Source organism: Schistocerca americana, chromosome 2 (genome assembly GCF_021461395.2).
Source record: "Schistocerca americana isolate TAMUIC-IGC-003095 chromosome 2, iqSchAmer2.1, whole genome shotgun sequence".
NCBI classification, from domain to species: domain Eukaryota; kingdom Metazoa; phylum Arthropoda; class Insecta; order Orthoptera; family Acrididae; genus Schistocerca; species Schistocerca americana.
In genome coordinates this window covers 6,482,152-6,504,937 of record NC_060120.1, presented here as the reverse complement: position 1 = coordinate 6,504,937, position 22,786 = coordinate 6,482,152, and positions in this window count along the sequence as shown.

Here is a 22,786-nt window from a genome sequence, read left to right as displayed (position 1 = left end):
GCTACTGGGTATTGGAAATCTCCTAGGCTGACAGTTCGTTTGTGCCCGTTCATGTGCTCAGCCAGTTTAGTTGTTGTCATACCGATGTAAATGGCTGTGCAGTGCAGGCATGTCAGCTGATAAATGACATGTGTAGTTTCACACGTGGCCCTGCCTTGATTTGTGTATGTTTTACCAGTAGCGGGGCTGGAGTAGGTGGTTGTGCATGGGGCAGGTTTTGCAGCGGGGTCGGTCACAGGGCTAGGAACCACTGGGTAGAGAAGGTAGTCTGGGAATATTGTAGGGTTTGACAAGGATGTTACGGAGGTTAGGGGGGCGACGAAAGGCAACTCTGGGTGGTGTGGGGAGAATTTTGTCAAGGGATGATCTCATTTCAGGGGTTGGCTTGAGAAAGTCATATCCCTGGCGGAGTAATTTGTTGATGTATTCGAGGCCAAGATAATATTGGGTGACAAGGGGGATGCTTCTGTGTGGTCTGGGGTAGGAACATTGTTGTTGGACGGGGAGGAATGTATTGCTCGGGGGATCTGTTTGTGGACAAGGTCTGCAGGATAGTTGCGGGAGAGGAAAGCACTGGTCAGGTTATTGGTATAATTGTTGAGGGATTCGTCACTGGAGCAGATACGTTTGCCACGTATACCTAGGCTGCAGGGAAGGGAGCGTTTGATGTGGAATGGATGGCAGCTAACAAAGTGAAGGTACTGTTGTTTGTTTGTGGGTTTGATGTGTACAGAGGCGTGGATGTGAGCTTCAACAAGATGAAGGTCAACATCCAGGAAGGTGGCTTGGGTTTTGGAGAAGGACCAGGTGAAATTCAACTCCAACAAATCCTTTCATCCCGCCATCCCCCTGGACTGAACCTACGTTAACCAACTTCACTCCCATTTACTCTTCAGTCTTCTCCTCTTTCCCTTTCCTCTTTAGCCATTCACGCATCGTTTCATCCTACATAGTTTATCTCTATACCATATACCTCTTTACTTCTGTATGCATCCTCTTTGGTTTGAAGCTGGCACAGTACTTACAGTAGAATATCTTTGGATTGCCTCTGACACCCATGCCTCCATCTTTGCTACCCTCCCTGATTACCCTTCCCCTGTTGCTTCATTACCTGGGCTGTGAGTAACTGAATCCACTTTCCGTTCTTCCCCTTTTTTCCCCTCTTTCCTCCCTGACGAAGGAACAAAGTTCCGAAAGTTAGGATAGGTAAATTTTCTGTTCTGTTTTGTGTATCTATCGGCTGTACTGAGCTGAGGTAAGTACTGGCCAGCCGCTCTATCTATTTATTAGTATTTGTTACATAGATTAGTGTGCGACTTCAGTAATAACAGCGATTCTCGACGATTGAGAAAACATTCTATAGCATAGTATAGGAACAAAAGAATATATATAGGCAGTAGTAAGTTTTAGTATTCGTAGATTTCTTCTCTTTATTGATTTACACATGACGTGTCCACCGCTCCTTGTAGTAGTGGTTTACGGAGGGGGGAGGAGGGGCAGGGGGAGGCTTAATGGCTAATGACTCCAGTGCACTGCATTCAGTATATCACGGTTGTCTCCATCAGATGTCAAGCTGCACGAAGCAAGAGTTCCTTCTCAAATAGCATAATATTCAAATTTTCTATAAGCAAAAGATGTAACAGAACATTAGGTGTACTGACTAACAAATTTAGTGCCCGATGCCTCGCACGCGTTTGAATAGAAATTACAAAAAAACTAATTTCATAAACATATAGTTGGTCTACTGAAAAGTGAATGTGTTAAAGAGTCATCCTGACAAAGCCGATTTGTCGTGGTGAGTGCTAAATACTCGTAGCTTTCTTTGAGGTAGTTCACTAATTGCAAAACCTTTAACCTTTCTACGCTAGTTAAGGCCATACAAACGGGTCTTTCCCGAAATTGCTTCAGACCAAAAAGCGATTCCGGTAGCTAGAGTCGGAGGTTATTGGTAATCCTGCTTTTTGAGCACTTGTGGTGATATTACCATAGAAACTTTCATCCCCCAACACATATTTCTTTATTTGTAACCAGAAGTCAATTATCACTTTATTAGATTTAGCTTTAAAAATGTTTCATTTTTCATGAAATACTTTAACCAAAATATTCATCCCCTTTTTCACTCTATTAAAAGTTGAAGTGCCAGAAATACTGAAACATTTATTTTTTATTTCCAACTGGGAAGCCAAATACAAATCTTCTTACATTTAGTTTCAAGAATGATTTCATAACGAAATATTTTCATAACATCTCTCTTCCCTATTTCTACCCCTTAGCGGTTGAATTAAAAAAATTCTGAATTACGTGTTTTTTTTTTTTTTTTTTAATTTCTGACCGAGTAAGCAAATATCAGTTTTCGTAGTTCTAGCTTCAAAATTGCCTTAATAGTAACATAATTTCAAAAAACCTTTCATGTCCTATTTCACCCGGTTATACTTGGATTTTCGAGAGATCCCTTCTTAAACGATGCCTAAAATAGTTCAGGTTTAAAGTTTCTATCCTTGGCGCCTTGTGCTGGGCGATGCTGAGGCAGTGAATCAGGCAGGATATTTTCTTTTACAAACAGAGCTTCGAGATTATTAACTACGCTATGCTGCCTTCTCATATTTAGGTAAGCGATTTGAGCAACCCTGACATGGATCATTTCCTTATTTAATCGTTAAATGGGCTCTGCAAGTCGTTATACTTTCATTTATAGTCATTCAGTTAATGTAACACTTTATTTGTGTACTATTTATGATGGTTCTCCGCACAGTAAAAATCTCCTTTACTGATTTTTCTATGCGAGAATAAAATTCCGTCCTAATAAACGTTCTTAACGTGTAACACACGTAGAACAGTTGTAAACTTGTGTTCCCACCTCCTTCTGTGGATGACATCTTCTCCTTTCCCCATTTTCTTCTCTTACAGTTCACAATTTCCAATATTCAATTTTAATGTTACATGCTACCACAACAAACCAATCCAGGTATAAATGATTACATTTCTTTAAAACACATGTATACACATAATGTCGGGTTTTTATCTGTTCCTGAGAGTCTTTCCATGTATGATGCTATATGCTAAGAGATCGGAAAATGATTTCTGAAAATAGAAACCGATCGTGATCCTGGATCCTCGGTCCCGGATTCGAGACGCGCCACCGCTTGAATTCTGATTAAAAATCAGCATTGGCGGCCGAAGACTTCTGGCAGAAGAAGTCACCCTCATTCTGCCAACGGCCCTCTCTTATTCTTACGTTGGGAAACTGTCCCTAAAAGCCAGAAGAATCAGCTATGATCAACGGCATGAGGATGCAAAGGCAATGAAAACCATTGCATTAAAGACACATAAAGTGTATCCAGAAGAAATGTGGCTTGTGACTGATAAAATGTCACGATGGTCTCTCCACTGGGCAAAAATTCTCGAATAGTCACCCACTCGGATCTCTGGGAAGGGACTGCCGAAATGGAGGTGATCGTGACAGAAAGATTGAATAACCAACGAAAGGATAACGTTCTACGAGAAGGGGTGTGGAATGTCAGAAGCCTGAACGTGGTAGGAAAGCAAGAAAATCTGAAAAGGGGAATTCAAAAGCTTAATCTACATATAGTAGGGGTCAGTGAAATGGAATGGAAAGAAGAAAAGGATTTCTAGTAAGATGAGTATAGGGTAATATCAACAGCAGCAGAAAATGCTGTAACGGGACTAAGATTCGTTATTAATAGGAAGATAGGGCAGATAGTGTGTTACTGTGAACAGTTCAGTGATAGGCTCACTCCCATCAGAAGCGATAGCGATAGTTCAGGTATACATGCCGATTTCTCAGGCTGAAGACTAAGGGATAGAGAAAGTATACGAGAATATTAAAAGGGTAACACAACACGTAAAATGTAATTGTCATGGGGAACTGGAATGCAGTTGTAGGGGAAGGAGTAGAAGAATATGTTACAGGAGAATATGGGCTCGAGGGAGAGGGGAGCTCTGTAATAAATTTCAGTTAGTAATATCGAATACTCTGTTCAAGAATCACAAGAGGAGGAGGTCTACTTTGAAAAGGTCAGGTGATACGTAAATATTTCAGTTAGATTACGTCGTGGTCAGAGAGAGATTCCGAAATCAACTACATGGTTGTAAGGCGTAACCAGGAGATTATAATGTAATAGTGATAAAGAGTAGGCTGAAGTTTGAGAGATAAGTCAGGAAGAATAAATATGCAAAGGAGTGGATACGTAAGTACTAAGCAATGACGAGATTCGCTTGAAGTTCTCTAAGGCTACAGATACAGCAACAAGAAATAGCTCAATAGCCAGTTCGCTTGAAGAGGAGTGGAATTCTCTAAAAAGGGCAATCACAGAGGTTGGAAAGGAAAAAATAGGTTCAAAGAAGGTGACTATCAAGAAACCATGGGTAACACAAGAAATACTTCAACTGATCGATGAAAGGAGGAAGTAAATAAATGTTCAGTGAAATCCAGGAATACTGAATTACAAGTCACTGATGAATGAAATAATTAGGAAATGCAGGGAAGCTAAGACGAAAGTGCTGCATGAAAAATGTAAAGAAAACGAAAAAGAAATGATTGTCCGAAAGACACTCAGCATATAGGAAAGTTGAAAAAACCTTCGGAGAAATTCAAGTCAAAGGTGATAACTTAAGATTGCCACGGTAATTCCACTGTCAAATGCAGAGGAAAGAGTGGATAGGTGGAAAGAGTACACTGAAGGCCTCTATGAGGGGCATGATTTGTGTGATGTGATAGAAGAAGAGACAGGAGTCGATTTAGAAGAGATAGGGGATCCAGTGTCAGAATCAGAATTTAAGGGAGTTTTGCACGACTTAAGATCAAATAAGGAAGAAGAGATAGAAGACATCCCATCAAAATTTCTAATATCATGGCGGGAAGTAGCAACAAAACGACTATTCAGGCTGGTGTGTGAAATGTATAACTCTGGCGGAATACCATCCGACTTTCGGAAAAAGATCGTCCACACAATTTCGAAGAATCAAAGAGCTGACAAGTGCGAGAATTATCGCCTAATCAGCTGAACAGATCATGCATCCACGTTGCTGACAAGAATAATATAGAGAAGCGCGGAAAAGAAAATTGATAATGTGTTGGACGGCGATCAGTTTGGTTTTAGAAAAGGTAAAGGCACCAGAGAGGCAATTCTGACATTGCGGTTGATGGTGGAAGCAACACTAAAGAAGAATCAAGACACTTTCATAGGATTTGCCGACCTGGAAAAGGCGTTGGACAACGAAAATGGTGGGGGATATTCGAAATTTTGAGAAAAACGGCCGTAAGCTATAGGGAGAGACGAGTAACATACAACATGTACAAGAGCCAAGAGGGAATAATAAGAGTGGACGACCACAAACGAAGAGCTCTGCTAAAAAACGGTGTAAGAGAGGGATGTAAACTTTCGCCCCTACTGTTCAATCTGTACATCGAAGAAGTAATGATGGAAATAACAGAAAGGTTCAGGAGTGGAATTAAAATTCAAGGTGAAAGGATATCAATGATACGATTCGCCAATGAAATTGCTATCCTGAGTGATTGCGAAGAAGAATTACATGACGTGCTAAATGGAATGAACAGTGTAATGAGTACAGAATATGGATCGATAGTAAATCGAAGAGAGACGTAAGTAATGAGAAGCAGCCAAAACGAGAACAACGAGAAACTTAACATCAGGATTGATGGGCACGAAGCAGATGGCGTCAAGGAATTCCTTTACCTATGAAGCAAAATAACTAATGACGGGCGGAGCAAGGCGGTCATGAAAAGCAGACTAGCACTGGCAAAAAGGACATTCCTGTCAAAGAGCAGCCGGTATCAAAAACACAGGGCTTAATTTGAGGAAGAAATTTCTGAAAATATACGTCTGGAGCGTAGCGTTGTATGGTAGTGGACGATGGACTTTGGAAAAAACCGGGACAGAAGAGAATCGCGGCATTTGAGATGCAGTGCTACAGACAAATTTTGGAATGATAAGATAAGGAATGAGGAGGTTCTGTGAAGAATCGAAAGAAATATGTGGAAAACAATTACAAGGAGAAGGGACAGGATGATAGGACATCTGTAAAGACATCAGGGAATGACTTTCATGGTACTACAGGGAGCTGTGTAGGGCAAAAACTGTAGAGGAAGACGGAACTGGAATACATAGGACGCAGGTTGGCAGGTTGCAAGTGCTACTCTGAGATGAAGAGATTGCTACAGGCGTCGAATTCGTGGTGGGCCGCATTTAACCAGTTAGACGAGTGATGACTAGAAAAAAAAGAAAAAAAAAAAAAACATTATCAGTTTCGCTCATTATGAGTTCTATCTCTCACAATAGTTAGAAAATTTGAGAAGCACTTGGTGTTACTTTTAATTTACATGACTATTTTTTCACCATGAGTAATACTGTGCGTTACCCACAAGGCAAAAGTATCAATAATTTTACTTTCATTTCTATCATATCATTCGAAATCTGGTGTTATTATTGACCTTGGGATTCCTAATTGGCTAATCCTCAAGGTGTTAATCTTTGCCGTTTCTGATGGAGAGAAAAAGAAACTAGATGTTATGCACCCCTCCCACATTTAACTATCCTGAATCGTGTTGTGCAGTATCTCGCACTGTTAGATTGAATCTGACACTGAACGATAGACATCAGCGGGAATTTCACGCCACTTGCATAGCGATAAGCTTAAAAACTTTAAACCGATTGTAAATGATTGCCATCTGCACGCACGGGGATTGGTCTCCATTACTTGAGTCGTAACATTCGATTAACGCCAGTCACACCTCGTCTGGATCAGCCGAGGGAACGGTCGATAGCAGCGGAACTGCAGTCATTTGGCCGGCAATGAGGCAGCAGAGGCGATCGCCGATGAGAACGTACCTGGCGTCCTTAAACGGCCCGTCGAGGAGATAAATCCGTGGCTAACGACTCGGCCGACACCGCCGCCCTTCTGGGTGTTTCGAACTGCACTAGAGTAATCCAGAAAGAACTCTTGTCCTTGCAAGTTGTTGTAAACATATTTGTACACGGATCGCTACGCACCTAACGCTTCACTTAAACAATCCGATGGCACAACTTTACACTCATGTGACAACGTGTGGGTTTATATTTTTTCTTCAAAATTTATAAGGAAGCAAATACTGTTTGCAGAAAATGAGACTACTAGAAGAAAAAATACAACAAGCTGAAGAAATGCGGCTACGAGGGCTATCCACAAAGTACATTACGTTTTGGAATTAAAAATAAATAAAGTATTGGAAATTTTTTTTATTATATACAGATGAAAGCCACACTTAAATACTACTTTTCTACATAGTTGCCATTAAAATTAAGGCATTTATCGTAGCGATGGACGAGCTTGGAAATTCCTTCGTCGTAAAATTCGGCCGCCTGCGCCTTCAACCACGTGGTTACCTCTTCTTTTGGGACAGAAAAGGTGTGATTCTTGTGGATTTTCTGGAAAGAGGCACTACAATAAACTCTCAAAGGTATTGTCAAACTCTGCACAACCTCAGAAGAGCAATACAAAACAAGCGCAGGGGAAAGTTGGGCTCAAAGATCTTGTTGATTCACGACAATGCCCGGGCCCACACGGTAAATGCCACTCGTGAAGTTCTCGAATCTTTTAAGTGGGAGTTGTTTCCTCATCCGCCGTACAGTCCCGACCTGGCACCGAGCGACTTCCACTTATTCCCAGCAATGAAGAAGTGGTTGGCTATGCAGCGTTTTGATGACGACGCACAGCTTCAAGAAGAGGTAACCACGTGGTCGAAGGCGCAGGCGGCCGAATTTTACGACGAAGGAATTTCCAAGCTCGTCCATCACTACGATAAGTGCCTTAATTTAAATGGCAACTATGTAGAAAATTAGTATTTAAGTGTGGCTTTCATCTGTATATAATAAAAAAGATTTCCAGTACTTTATTTATTGATAATTCCAAAACGTAATGCACTTTGTGGATAGCCCTCGTATTATTCATTTCCGCAGTCTCGCTTGTCCTAACCTACCGTCTTCTAATATAGATGTCAAATTACATCAAAGACCGCTGCAGTAGTAGTTCTACAAGGGAAACATTGCTTTCTACACTGAAACGCCAAAGAAACTGGTATAGGCATGCGTATTCAGTTACAGAGATATGTATACAGGCAGAATACGGCGGTGCGGTCGGCAACGGCTATGTAAGACAGTTAAGTGAGTGGCGCAGTTGTTAAATCGGTTACCAAGATTTAAGTGAGTTTGAACGTGGTGTTACAGTCGGCGCACGAGCGATGGGACACAGCATCTCTGAGGCAGCGATGAAATGGGGATTTTCCCGTTCGACCTTTTCAAGAGTGTACCGTGAATATCAGGAATCCGGTAAAACATCAAATTTCCGACATCGCTGCGCCCTATTAAAGATCCTGCAAGAACGGGACCAACGACGACTGAAGAGAATCGTTCAACGTGAAGGATATTCAACCCTTACGCAAATTGCTGCAGATTTCAATGCTGGACCATCAACAAGTGTCAGCGTGCGAACCATTCAACGAAATATCATCGACGAGGGCTTTCGGAGCCGAAGGCCTACTCGTGTACTCTTGATGACTGCAAGACACAAACTTTACGCTTCGCCTGGTCCTGTAACATCGACATTGGACTGTTGATGGCTGGAAACATGTTGCCTGGTCGGACGAGTCTCGTTTCAAATTGTATCGAGCGGATGGACGTGTACAGGTATGGAGACGACCTCACCAATAAATGGACCCTGCATGTCAGCAGCGGACTGTTAAAGCTGGTGGACGTTCTGTAATGGTATGGGGCATGTGCAATTGGAGTGATATGAGACTCCTGATACACTATGCGGTCAAAAGTCTCCGGACACCTGGCTGAAAATGACTTACAAGTTCGTGGCGCCCTTCATCAGTAATGCTGGAATTCATTATGGCGTTGGCCCACCCTTAGCCTTGATGACAGCTTCCACTCTAGCAGGCATATGTTCAGTCACGTACTGGAAGGTTTCTTGGGGAATGACAGCCCTTTCTTCACGATGTGCTGCACTAACGAGAGGTATCGATGTCGGTCGGTGAGGCCTGGTACGAAGTCGGTGATCCGAAAGGTCCCGAAGGTGTTCTCTAGGATTCAAGTCAGGATTCTGTGCAGGCCAGTCTATTACGGGGATGTTATTCTCGTGCAACCACTCCGCCACTGGCTGTGCATTATGAATAGGTGCTGGATGGTGTTGAAAGATGCAATCGCCATCAGCGAATTGCTCTTCAGCGGTGGGAAGCAAGAATGTTCTTAAAACATGAATGTAGGCCTGTGTTGTAGCAGTGCCATGGAATACAACAAGATGTGTAAGCCCCCTCCATGAAAAGCACGACCACACCATAACATCATCACCTCCGAATTTTTGCTGTTGGCACTACACACGCTGGCAGATGACGCTCACCGGGCATTTCCCATACCGACACCCTGCCACCGGATCGCCACATTTTGTAACGTGTTTCCTCACTCCACATAACGTTCTTCCACTGTTTAATCCTCCAATGTTTACGCTCCTTACACCAAGCGAGGCGTCGTTTGGCGTTTACCGGCGTGACGTGTGGCTTATGAGCAGCCGCTCGACCATGAAATACAAATTTTCTCACCTACTGCCTAATTGTCATAGTACTTGCAGTGGATCCTGATGCAGTCCGGAATTCCTGTGCGATGGTCTGGATAGATGTCTGCCTATTACACATTACGACCCTCTTCAACTGTCGGCAGTCTGTGTCAGTCCACAGACGAGATCGGCCTGTACAATTTTGTGCTGCACGTGTCCTTTCACGTTTCCACTTCAGTATCGCATCGAAAACAGTGGACCTAGGGATGTTTAGGACCACACGTATGATAGAAGTGACACCCAATCACCTGACAACGTTCGAAGTCCGTGAGTACCGCGGAGGGCCCCAATCTGCTCTCTCACGATGTCTAATGACTACTTAGTTCGCTGATATGAAGTACCTGGCGGTAGGTGGGAGCACAATGCACATGATGTGCAAAACGTATGTTTCTGGGGGGTGTCCGGATACTTTTGATCACATAGTGTACGTCTAGATACGACTCTGACTGGTGACACGTACGTCAGCATGCTGTCTGATCACGTGCATCCTTTCGTGTCCATTGTGCATTCCGACGGTCTTGGGCAATTTCAGCAGAACAATGCGACACCCCCGACGTCCAGAATTGCTACGGAGTGGCTCTAGGAACACTCTTCTGCGTTTACACACTTACGCGCCCCAGATATGAACATTATTGGGCATGTCTGGGATGCCTTGCAATGTGCTGTTCAGAAGAGATCTCCACCCCCACGTACTTTTACGGATTTATGGACAGCGCTGCAAGATTCATGGTGTCAGTTGCCTCCAGCACTACTTCAGACGTAAGTCGAGTGCGTGCCACGTCGTGTTGTGGCACGTCTGCGAGCTCGCGAGGGCCCCAAACGACACTGGGCAGGTGTAGCAGTTTCTTTGGCTCTTCAGTGTAGTTTACATGTTAACGCCACAGTCGCTGATCGGCAGGAGATGCTTGGAACGGGGATCATATGACTAATGCCTCCGCACCGAAAGTGTTTATATACAGGGCGTAACGGGAGAAAGTGCAGATGTTTCCATTGGCGACTGATGACGGCGTACTGAACGTTACTACATCGATATTTAAGTTATTTGCGGGCTACTGATTAAAGCCATTAGAAAATGCATGTTTTAGGGTGGTTACTAGCTCCAAGTACGTGTGGCAAAAGCAAGTCATTAGTGCTTATTTTCCTCTGGGCAGCAGATCAGGTGTTGAAGTCGACGAGTAGACAGAAAATGCTTAGCCTATACTGACAGTGGTGTAGTACGACCGCGTAGAAAACATCAGGTCCTAAAGTTTGTGGCATGTATGCGGAAAGCCTGTTGGATGCAGAGAAAAAGCAGCCCAACACAGATGTGTGTACATATTAAGGTATAAAAATATCTGCACTTCACAACGAAATCAAAGTTCAGAGGTTGAGAAGTTATTTCAGTAATTACGGAATCGAGTCAAATTTACGAAAAAGTTTGCAGTATGAGTCCACTTGTTCGCTTTAAGAAGTAATCCCAAAGACGAAAGAAAGATAAAAAGAAAGACAAATCCGTATGTGACAACTACAGGGGCATAGCGCTACTCAACACCTGTTATAAGATCTTCTCCAACTGCCTATTAGAACGAATAAAACCTATAGCAACAGACATAATTGGAGAATACCAAGGAGGTTTCCAGGCAGGGCGATCAACCACGGACCAGATTTTTGTCCTAAAACAGGTCTGTGAAAAAATGTACGAATACGGACGAGAGATACATCTCCTGTTTGTAGACTTCAAGAAGGCTTACGACAGTACACATAGACCTAGCCTGATTACAACTATGACAGAGTTTCGTATACCAAAGAAGTTGGTCAAACTGGTAGAGGTATGCCTAAATGACACAAAACTTAAGGTTAAGGTAGGCAGTCAAATGACAGAAAGCTTCCAAGTTGTAAGAGGATTACGCCAAGGAGATGGGCTATCACCTGTCCTCTTCAACCTGGCACTTGAGAAGGTAATGCGGGATTTCAACAAAGAAAACATCAAGGGCATTCAAATTGGTAATGAACACATTACATATCTGGCCTATGCGGACGACATTGCACTATTAGCATGCACACAAGAAGATCTGAAGAGAAGTATCCAGACCTTGGAGTTATTGGCAGCTAGGATCGGTCTACAAATTAGCTCTGAAAAGACAGAGTATATGACCATAGGAAGAAAGATCCAGAACTCTCAAGATTTAATGGTGAACAACACCAGGTATAAACATGTGAAAGAGTTCAAATACCTCGGATCATTTTTTTACAGACGTAACATCAACTGAAGCAGAGATAAAAGCACGACTGCAGGCGGGAAACAGATACTATCACTCTCTAGACTCTATATTAAAATGTAGAAGTGTCTCGCAACAACTAAAGCTACGGTTGTATAAGACATTAATAATGCCAGTAGTACTTTATGGTTCTCAAACCTGGAGCACTCGAAAACAAGACCTTAAGCGACTGCTAACATTTGAAAGGAAAGTCCTCAGGAAAATATTTGGACCAGTCAGAGATCAGACTACTGGAGAATGGAGAAGACGCCATAACACTGAATTAGAAGAGCTGTACAAGGAGCCTAACATCTTGGGAGTGATGAGAAGCAAAAGACTGCAATGGGCTGGACATGTTGTTAGAATGGAGGCAACAAGATGGCCCAAAATCACAATGGACTGGATCCCGTCAGGCAGCAGACCAGTGGGAAGACCTAGAAAGAGGTGGATCGATGGAGTGAGAGAAGACCTGTTGCAGCTGGGAGTCACGGAAAACTGAAGACAGACAGCAGAAGACAGAGACGGATGGAGAGCTCTAACTGTGGTGGCGCGCGGTCCTCTGGGCCTGATCGCGTGATGATGATGATGAGTCCACCTACCAGTATGACCTCCTCTGGCCTGGATGAACGCACTCACTGTGGTGGCAAGGCTGTCACGAAGCCAGTTTATCCTCTCCTCAGGCCAGCTGACCCACAGCCATTCACTGGTCCTTGATGTCTTGTATCCCGGCACAGGAAAGGAACTGACGTCTGCGTTAGTAGCACACATGTTATACTCTGGACAGATCTGGGGATCTTGACAGCCACAGGCGTACCTCAGTATTACGCAGACAGCAGACAGAGAGATGTGCCACGAGTGGATGAGCAGCGTCCTGCTGGAAAATGGCTCCACGATAGTGACGCGTTAGAAGTAACGTATGAGGGTGCAGCACGTCCGCGGCATAACGGTTGTGCCGTCACAGTTCCCCTGATCACTACCAGCCGTGACGTGAAATCACCACTTTACAGCCGCCATTTCCAGTTTTCTCACATACCTTGCTGTCGTAGCATTCCTGAAAGAAATGATAATGCGATGAAATGGCATCGTCGCAGCCTAGCATAGCTCAGTTGGTAGATCACTTACTGGTGAAAGGCATAGGTTCCACGTTTGACTGCCGGTACAACATCTAGTTTTAATCTGCCAGGAAATTTCAGATCATCGCACATTACGCCACGGAGTGAAATTTCATTCGGCAAATGTTAGCCACATAGTTCCTACGTAAAGAAGAAGTGTTTTCGTGTTTACACTTCAATGAAATCTCTTGTCTGTACTGAAACATTCAATTATTTGCTATTCAAATTAGCTACATATATTTTTTCCAATTTTCGGTATCCGTGCTAGATGTTTCACTTTTTAATGAAGTCACATTGTGACAAAACTGTACATTGCAGAGCAAAGCTGAAGTCAGAGCCAGAAACCCTTGGCCTTAAACAATTGCCTACAATAAGAAAAATGATATATTTTAATTGGCCTGAATAATCAGTCCTAGACCGAGGTGCTCAGGAAGGGGCAGGGACGTTGATGCTGTCGACCTTCTCCGGTATGTCGTCATCCTTAAGTGGATCATGAGAACTGTGTTTACTTATTCAATGCCAAATCCCCCGTCTCCAACGCTGCATGGACTGACTACCTCGGGTAACATGAAATGTTGAGTCAGATCATCTCAGGATCTACACTTACTATACATTTTCTTTGACGGCACCAGCTATCGATTTATCCTCGGCAGTTGCGTTTCCTATATTTGGACGTGCTCCCATTTTGAGGGTCTGGCCACTTTTGTGAGATACGATTGTAATTTTTCTGAGCTAGTTTCTGATACAGTTGTCAAATGGTAACAGGGCGAGCTCAATTCGACGACCTATTCACCGCAGGAATGTTTTTGGTACAAGATGCTTAATATTCCAGTGACATTTTATGGATTCTCAAGGGTCCCCACAATAGAAAAAATATGGCCAGGTGCGAAAAGGACTCGCGCTCTGAGAGTTCTGTACAAACTGAGTTTTGTATATATATATATTATTCATCCATCCCGGTAACGGAGAATCTCAACCGTTTTTGCCTGTTATGCACAGTGACACTGGGAAGATATAGCTTCTGAGAATTCCAGGACTTCTCGAGAATGTTTTAATTTTAAGATTGAAATCTGATAAAAAATGACAAAAGAAATATTTTTTCGTGTGTGATATAATTACAAATTAACAGTTCTCTAATTTTTTCTTTACTTGTACTGCGAAACCTAGCTTCTTACAAATTTCTTGATTCTAGATGAACGGAAAGTACCCTAAAGCTTTGGTGAAAGCTGGCGAGTATCAGAATATGTAACATAAATAGCCGTATCTTTTGACAGCATTGACTTAGAAGCTTATGTTTTTTGCGCCGCAAAGTGACCACAGACCTTAGTATGTGACATAAATTTTAAGTTGACGCGCCGTCCTTTTCCTGAGAAGAAGGGTTTTTAACAGTCGTGCCGGCAGTCAGACAGACAGACGGACAACAAAGTGACGCTAAAAGGATTCCGTTTTTACCACTGGGGTACGGAAACTCAAAAGCCGGAAACAAGTTTTTCCTCTTTTTTTTCTTCTTATTCTGCTCTTTCAGTATTAGGCCAGTTGTGGCCTACTATGGTTCCCATCTTTTTCTCGGTCTTCCAGTGTCTTCCTTTCCTTTTATTTTATAGTTCTTTATCTAACTTGGTAGCCTCTGGATCCATTCTTGATCTGCGTTCATTCCATTTATTTATGTTTTCGTCACGTTTTTCTTTCACACTCTAAATTTTCAATTCCATTCGAATATCTTCATTTCGAAATTTATCTATTCTTTCACATTCTTTTACTGTTCTACGAAATCTCATTTCTACTCTTTGTATTTGTTTTTCTTGTCTCATTCGACGCCCACGAATAACTTCCATATAATAGGGTTGCAATGTGACTGTTTTGTAATGTTTGAGTCGAATTCCTTTCCGTGTTACATGCTTGAACTTTCTGTTAACTGCTCCAAAGATACATTCAGATCTATTCAAATTAATCTGCATGAAATTAAAAAGTTATTTGAATATGTTAACTTTTAACTATACACTGAAAATAAAAATATGAGTATTTTAGCTTAATTTTTAATATTTTCTGTTTCCATTTCAGCAGCATGATTGAAGTGTATAGTTGTCGCCATCTTAATTTGTCAATAGCGATTAAATGATATTTATCCTATTTGTGATTCCATGTCAGTTTTTCATACTATATCTTGTTTGTTTATCATTAACTAGGTTTATTCTTAATAGGGAGAGAGAAAAAGAGGGAGTTTTCTTCATCTCTGCGTGTAGACCCACTTTGGGCTGCCAATCCTCAATTTTAGTATTTATACGCAGAGGGACACAGCTTATCAATGATCTAAAACTCTATTCGTCGTAAGTTGTCGGCAATCACTATCTTAAAAATTGAGCTAACTTTGCCCTCTGTAACTCTTATGTATTACTGATTCTTTATAAATTATTAATTATTTCTCTTAAATTTTCCCTTAAATTTAACTAGAAGCCGTTTTCCAATTATTGTCAAAGTGTGAAGTGACCTTACATAGTCCGTTCTTACTTGTAAGATACCCAATAGTCAGTATATAGGTTCCATATGATGCATTATCTTTTTAATCTCCGTTCAATCACAGATTGGTCTTTCAAGAACGTCATTTTCGGCAGACAGGCAGACTGGCTACACGAAAAGTAAAAGTGGTGTATTTGCAAGATTATTAAACTGACAAAAGTTTTCACTGAAATAAAATAATTATGTAGTCTGTTAGAAATAAAAAAAACCGTGTCATCATCAGTGAAATATAACATGCAACATTTAGTTTTAGCACAAACACACTTGTAAAACAAGGACACATATCTTTTTCATTCTGCTCCGAAGACATACATACATAAACATTTATGACAAGCTTCTCATATTACCAAAAATGTGTACCCTGCAAGGGATGATCATTGGATATTTAGCGTCATACAACGAGTACTGTTATCTCCAACAAGCTGTAATAACTATAACTGCACTCAATATACAGTAACTGCTGAACTGTTGTAGGGTCGATGGAGATATTCGCATTATCGTACGGAATATGCGCTGGATACCTTACATACAAAGACATACTCTTTGGTAATATACAAACTGAAAGAATACTGACCGATATAAACATTAACTAGCTCTCTGACTGCTCAATGGCACGTAGAAATATCAACGCGCGTTATATATGTTTACAAATAACATATACAATTTTTTGTTATTACAAAAAAACAATATCAACAGCTACGATAATCATTTGATATCAGTCAAGAACTGCGGTAAGGGAAACTCAATACAAACTACGCCCAGTACTGAAACCAGGAACATAATCATGAAATAAAGAGCACTCTGCTGAAGGTCTGTACTAAGTAATAAACAACATGTGACTGGGTAATGTGCCTTGACACCTGTTATCAAGCATCGTATTCGTAAAGGCGTTACCATGTTTCTTCAATACTTTTATGGCTTCTGAAATGCAACTGGTCTTCATCGTTACTTCTTGAATTTTTCTTTGTACCCACCTACACGAGAGTGGTTTCAGAAATCGTAAAAATGCAAGAAAAAAATGTTTGTTTAGTAAACAACCCACCTTCCTCCTCTACATACTCTCCTTTGAGGCACGCGCACTTGGTCCTGTGATCTTTCAGCTTTTTCATTCCGTCGGAAAAATAAGTTCTGTCAAACCTTGCAAAATACTCGTTGGCAGCAACTATCACTCACTCAATTTCTTCCCAGCAAGCCAAAGTTTGAAGTTAGAGAACGGGAAGAAGTCACGTGGGGCTATGTCTGGTGCATAGAGTGAAACAGGAACGATTCGCGTACTTTCACCGTTGTTATCGTTGATGTGTGGGATGGTGTATTACCCTGATAAAAGAGCATTTTCTTACGTGGCAGCCTTGGTCTTTTCTTCTGTCAAAGCAGTTCCAAACGATCCAACAATAACTCTCAAGAGGGTCTAGCTACAGCTCTGCCTTTACCCAAGTAATCTTTGAGGATTATTCCTTGGGAATTCCAAAACGCCGTGGCCATCACCTTACCAGCTGACAAATTGGTCTTTGCCTTCTTCTGTGGACTTTCACTACCACTAGCCGTTTTGACTTTGGTGTGTAATGGCGGGTCTAAGTGTCAGTCACAAGCCGCTGCAAAAAGTTATGCGAGTTGTGATTAAACTTGGCCAGACGTTGTGTTGAGATGTTGTGCTGGATGCACTTCTGATCGACTCTGAGCAATCGAGGCACTCACTTCGCACACATCTTCTTCATGGACATCTGTCCGTGCAGGATGTCACGCACTCGCTCGTTTGAGATGCCTGCAGTCTCAGTCACTTCACAAATTTTTATTTAGCGGTCTTGCGTTATCAGATCACGGATTTTGTCAGTGGTTTCCTTTGCGGTGACCTCAATTGGACAGTCTGAGTCGTCTTGGTTTCCGATACTTGTCTGACGACATTTAAAATCGTCAATCCAAAGGTAAATGGTCTACAATGAGGGTGCACAGCCCACGTGAACTTCATTCAGTTCTGCTTTGATACGTGCGGCAGCCCAACCGTTGAAATGAAAATGTTTAATAACAGTAGGCAACGGCTTGCCGCAGTGGATACACCGGTTCCCGTGAGATCACCGAAGTTAAGCGCTGTCGGGCGTGGTCGGCACTTGGATGGGTGACCCTCCAAGCCGCCATGCGGTGTTGCCACTTTTCGGGGTGCACTCAACCTCGTGATGCCAATTGAGGAGCTACTCGACTGAACAGTAGCGGCTTCGATCATGAATACCATCATAACGACCAGGAGAGCGGTGTGCTGACCCCACGCCCCTCTTATCCGCATGCTCCACTGAGGATGACACGGCGGTCGAATGGTCCCGGTAGGCCACTCGTGGCCTGGAGGCGGAGTGCTTTTTTAACAACAGTACCATACTTGGTTTAGTCCATTTCCAATTGCAGTAGACACACTGAACAAATCAGACAGATGTGAACAATGCGCTGTACGCTGTTCATTGTTGAAGTTCTATATACGATTCTTGGAATAATCAAAATTACCAACCATGAAGGCGCAGCAAAAATACTCTGTTCTTTCCTGGAAGTTTACCAGTCTTATCAAACCACAGTAGTACGTTTGTCAAAGTAGGCGGTTTATAAACATTAGTGGTGTTCGGATACGTGCATTTTACGAAGACTATTTCTAGACAGAGATCACGCTCGGTGACGGTATCTAAGCTGCTCAGTGTGAAGATCTGAGGTGCTAATATCAGTAAGAAATTGAATATAGTGGCGACGAAAGCGACTGTCCCAAATGACTGTTGGTAAGAAACGTACGCATTAGACGATAATGAGTCAACAGTGTTGGCGCAAGCCCGACATCACGGAAAGTGTATCCCCCTCACTGCTGCACCCGCGATGATTAACACTTCTGCCGGACACACCCAGTCACGTGACTCGGAGGGCGATTGTTATCTGTGTGAGTGTTCATTAGACGTAATTGCGTTGCGTAGCCAGCCGGGCCGCGTGGATGGGGTTCCGAGAAATCGCGCGGCGGCTCGCCTGCGCCTCCGCTCTGCGTCTAACAGCCTGGTTGCGTGTCCAGCCACGCCACACGGCCGTCTCAACTGGGCAAAAACGCCGAGGCGAGGCAGCTGCATTCTTGGACATCAGGCTAGAAGGATGTCTCCTGCGGTGCAGATGAAGACTGGAGGGTAATTGTGGGAAAAAAAAGCCTCGGAGGAAAGAGGTCAGGTGTCTAGCGTAAAGAGCAAAACTGGCAAAAAGTGTGTAGCACGGAGTTCTCGTGCTGTCACCACTTTCTGAGGTAGAGTGCCGTTACATGCGGCAGCTACATACCACCAGGTGCTGCTTATTTCTCAGTCAGAGATCAGTGGTACATTTTTATTTTATTTTCGTAGCACTTATTTATCGAGAAACTCAGTAGGTTTACCTTCAAGAATAACTACCAACTTCCTGCTGTTATATGCGTAGTACGTTCTCAACCTTCCATCAATGCCGACTAGAGTTAATATTTTACTCGTAATTCAGTCTGAAATTTACATCTTCTAGAAGTCTAACCTTTCATTGTTGTAGAAATGTCATGAGCAACGTTTGCTGACATGAGGGGCCTGATTCACGTACTTATTTAAGCTTGCGGGCCGCCGCGGCAAGTGGCACCATAGCAACGCTCCTAACGCATGAACTCAAAACTATTGAGCCTGTGAACTCAGTGTCTAGGGGTAACTACCAACACGAATGGCACCCTTTCGAGACACGTCATGCCACACCGTCAATTTATGCCTGCAAACACGCGCTTTTGGGAATACGTTCATTTTATGTCCACCCAAAATACATTAGAATTCGTACCACTGACAATAAAACGACCGGCCGTGGTGGTCGAGCGGTTCTAGGCGCTACAGTCTGGAACCGCGCGATCGCTACGGTCGCTGGTTCGAATCCTGCCTCGGGCATGGACGTGTGTGATGGCCTTAGGTTAGTTAGGTTTAAGTAGTTCTAAGTTCTAGGGGACTGATGACCTCAGAAGTTAGGTCCCATAGTGCTCAGAGCCATTTGAACCATTTGAGCAATAAAACGATACACTGTGAAATACGGCGACGTGGCGTAAATCTAAGATGGTGGACGCTTTGAACTCGGCGAAGAGCCAATGGGAGTGATTTGCTAGCTGCACCCATTATGAACGGAAATGAAAACACTGCTTTACGGCATTCGTACTTTTTAATTTAAACCCAAAAAACCTTCCAACCAACGTTACTGGCCGTACCCCTTATCTGCAGCATTCAGGTAATCGTTGTTAGATTGTGATTTCTTTTTAAATAAAAAAATACGTATGCCTTACAACTGTGTTCACATATCTGCCGTAACGACACCAGGGCTCCTAACTTATTAGCTCGAAGATACAACATTCGTGACTTAATGTTCATTGATAATATACAGGGTGATTCAAAAAGAATACCACAACTTTAAAAATGTGTATTTAATGAAAGAAACATAATATAACCTTCTGTTATACATCATTACAAAGAGTATTTAAAAAGGTTTTTTTTCACTCAAAAACAAGTTCAGAGATGTTCAATATGACCCCCTCCAGACACTCGAGCAATATCAACCCGATACTCCAACTCGTTCCACGCTCTCTGTAGCATATCAGGCGTAACAGTTTGGATAGCTGCTGTTATTTCTCGTTTCAAATCATCAATGGTGGCTGGGAGAGGTGGCCGAAACACCATATCCTTAACATACCCCCATAAGAAAAAATCGCAGGGGGTAAGATCAGGGCTTCTTGGAGGCCAGTGATGAAGTGCTCTGTCACGGGCTGCCTGGCGGCCGATCCATCGCCTCGGGTAGTTGACGTTCAGGTAGTTACGGACAGATAAGTGCCAATGTGGTGGCGCTCCATCCTGCTGAAATATGAATTGTTGTGCTTCTTGTTCGAGCTGAGGGAACAGCCAATTCTCTAACATCTCCAGATACTGTAGTCCAGTTACAGTAGCACCTTCGAAGAAAAAGGACCAAAAACTTTATTGGCTGAAGTGGCCAGCATTAATCTTACCGACATGTCATCGGAATATATTACACCTCAAAGTACGGCTTTTTGAGAGTGCATCAGCGTCGCGTGACTGGGTGTGTCCGACAGAAGTGTTGATCATCGCAGTTCCCGCAGTGAGCGGATATACTTTCTGTAATGTCGGGCTTGCGCCAGCACAGTTCACTCATTACTGTCTAAGGCGTTCGTTTCTTATCAACAGTCGTTTGGGACTCTCAGAATTATACCTAAGAACGCAGAATATCAAAATACGCCAAATGCACAACGTGAGCGTTTCGTTTCCTCTCCCGCATACTTCTTCCGCGGGCCAGACCAGTCGTGGACCCTGTGTTGTAGATAAGTGCCCATCGCTTTTCTATATTACACTAAACTTCCAGCTTCCGGCTGTGCACTTGGTTTATGGTTTCCATTTTCTGCGCAATATTTCGATGGTCGAATCGGTCGTCTTCTTCAGGTCCTGCTAGTTACACTGTCTTAGTCGCTGCCTGGACTCCAACCAGAATGAGCACTCCCTCTCGGCTGTTTGTAGCTCAGTTCAGCTCCATATGCCCACTGTTGCCCTCTCATGCTCTTCTGTTTCTCAGAGCCTGTGCTTACACTGAGGGAGGTAACGGTATACCTGCTACTGTTGAGATGCACCTCCTTTTGCCGACGCAGCGCAAAAACTCGACGTGGTGTGGACTGAACAAGTCTTTGGAAGTCGCTTGCAGAAATATCCAGCCACGCTGCGTCCTGTATGTGTGCATAATTGCGAAAGTGTTGACCAGTGCAGAATTTTGTGCATAAACTGACCTCTCTATTATGTCTCGTAAATCTTCTATGAGATTCATGTCGGGCGATCTGGGTGGCCAGATCATTCGGTCGAACTGTTGAAAAGAAAAAAAAAAGTTCAAATATGTGTGTGTGAATTCCTAAGGGACCAAACTGCTGAGATACACATGACGGGAAGTACCGCCAACTTGGCGCCAAAGTCACCGATTTTGTTTATTTAAATTTAATAATTAAAGTCATTTATGACGACATGAATACTAGGAGGAGCCTCTGGGTGTTTAAAACTATTTATCATAATTTTGCCTCGTTAAAGTTCACACTCGTTCATTAATAAATGCATATCTTAGTAAGTACGAACTTATCGGAAATCCACGAACTGTGACGAAACTGGTAAGAGATACGGACTGAGCGCCAGAGTCGGCAGTCGGCGTTAAGAGCTCTTCCTGTCTTGTTCGATGGTAGCCATGCTCTTGGTTATGAGTAGTTTGTGACACGAGTGTTTCATTATTGATCTACCAGGAAGAAAAGTGATATTACGGCATTTCGAGTAAATAGATACCCCAAAGTTGACCGACAGCAATTTCAGATAATTACCTTCCACCGACAGAGAGATCCAATGCGCCAATGAAGAATCTGCACGGGACGACATTTACGAGAGCTGCACCGCGCACAGGTAGGAGGAAATCCGACGACACGACCCACCAAGGCGGATCAAGGAAGGTCCGACTTACACTCGCAAATTCCGTGTGGAAATGTTGACCGGTTATACTGTACGTCACATATACCACCCTCTACGGACTCGCGGCTAAGCTGAGTAATAACAGTATCAGTTTAGATCTTGCACCAGGCCCGAGGGAGGACTCGAACCTACGGTGTGAAGGGCCTCGCAATCCGTGCCATGGCGCCTCGAACCACGTGGTTACTCTGCGTGGCCGGCACTCGAACTGTCCAGAATGTTCTTCAAACCAACTGCGAAGAATTGTGGCCCGCAAACAGGGCGCATTGTCATCTATAAAAATTGTATCATTGTTTGGCAACATGAAGTCTATGAATGGTTACAAATGGTCTCCAAGTAGTCAAACGTAACAATTTCCACTGAATGATCAGTTCAGTTTGACCGTAAGTTCCAGTCCATTCCACGTAAACACAGCCCACACCATTATGGACCCACCATGCGCAATTCCTTGTTGACAACTTGGGTGCATGGCTTCGTGTGGGCTACTCCACACGAGAACCCCACCATCAGCTAATGACACTACAGTTTGTCTGTAGAATGCTTTCGCACCGTTACTGCAAAAAAAAGTGTAATATTAATAAGGAATGCAAATATTACAAGCATAACGTGGAACTAACGGCCGGATGAATTTCTGTGCGTAATCAGACTTTGTATGACGATGGCTCACAATGTTTCACTTTGACGCGCCTGCGGTTTCTCGGCTCATATATTGCCAACCGCGCCGTACACAAGAATTACTAAAAGGAGTGTTGAAGAGGAAAGGCTCCGGGCTGTTCCTACTGTATCC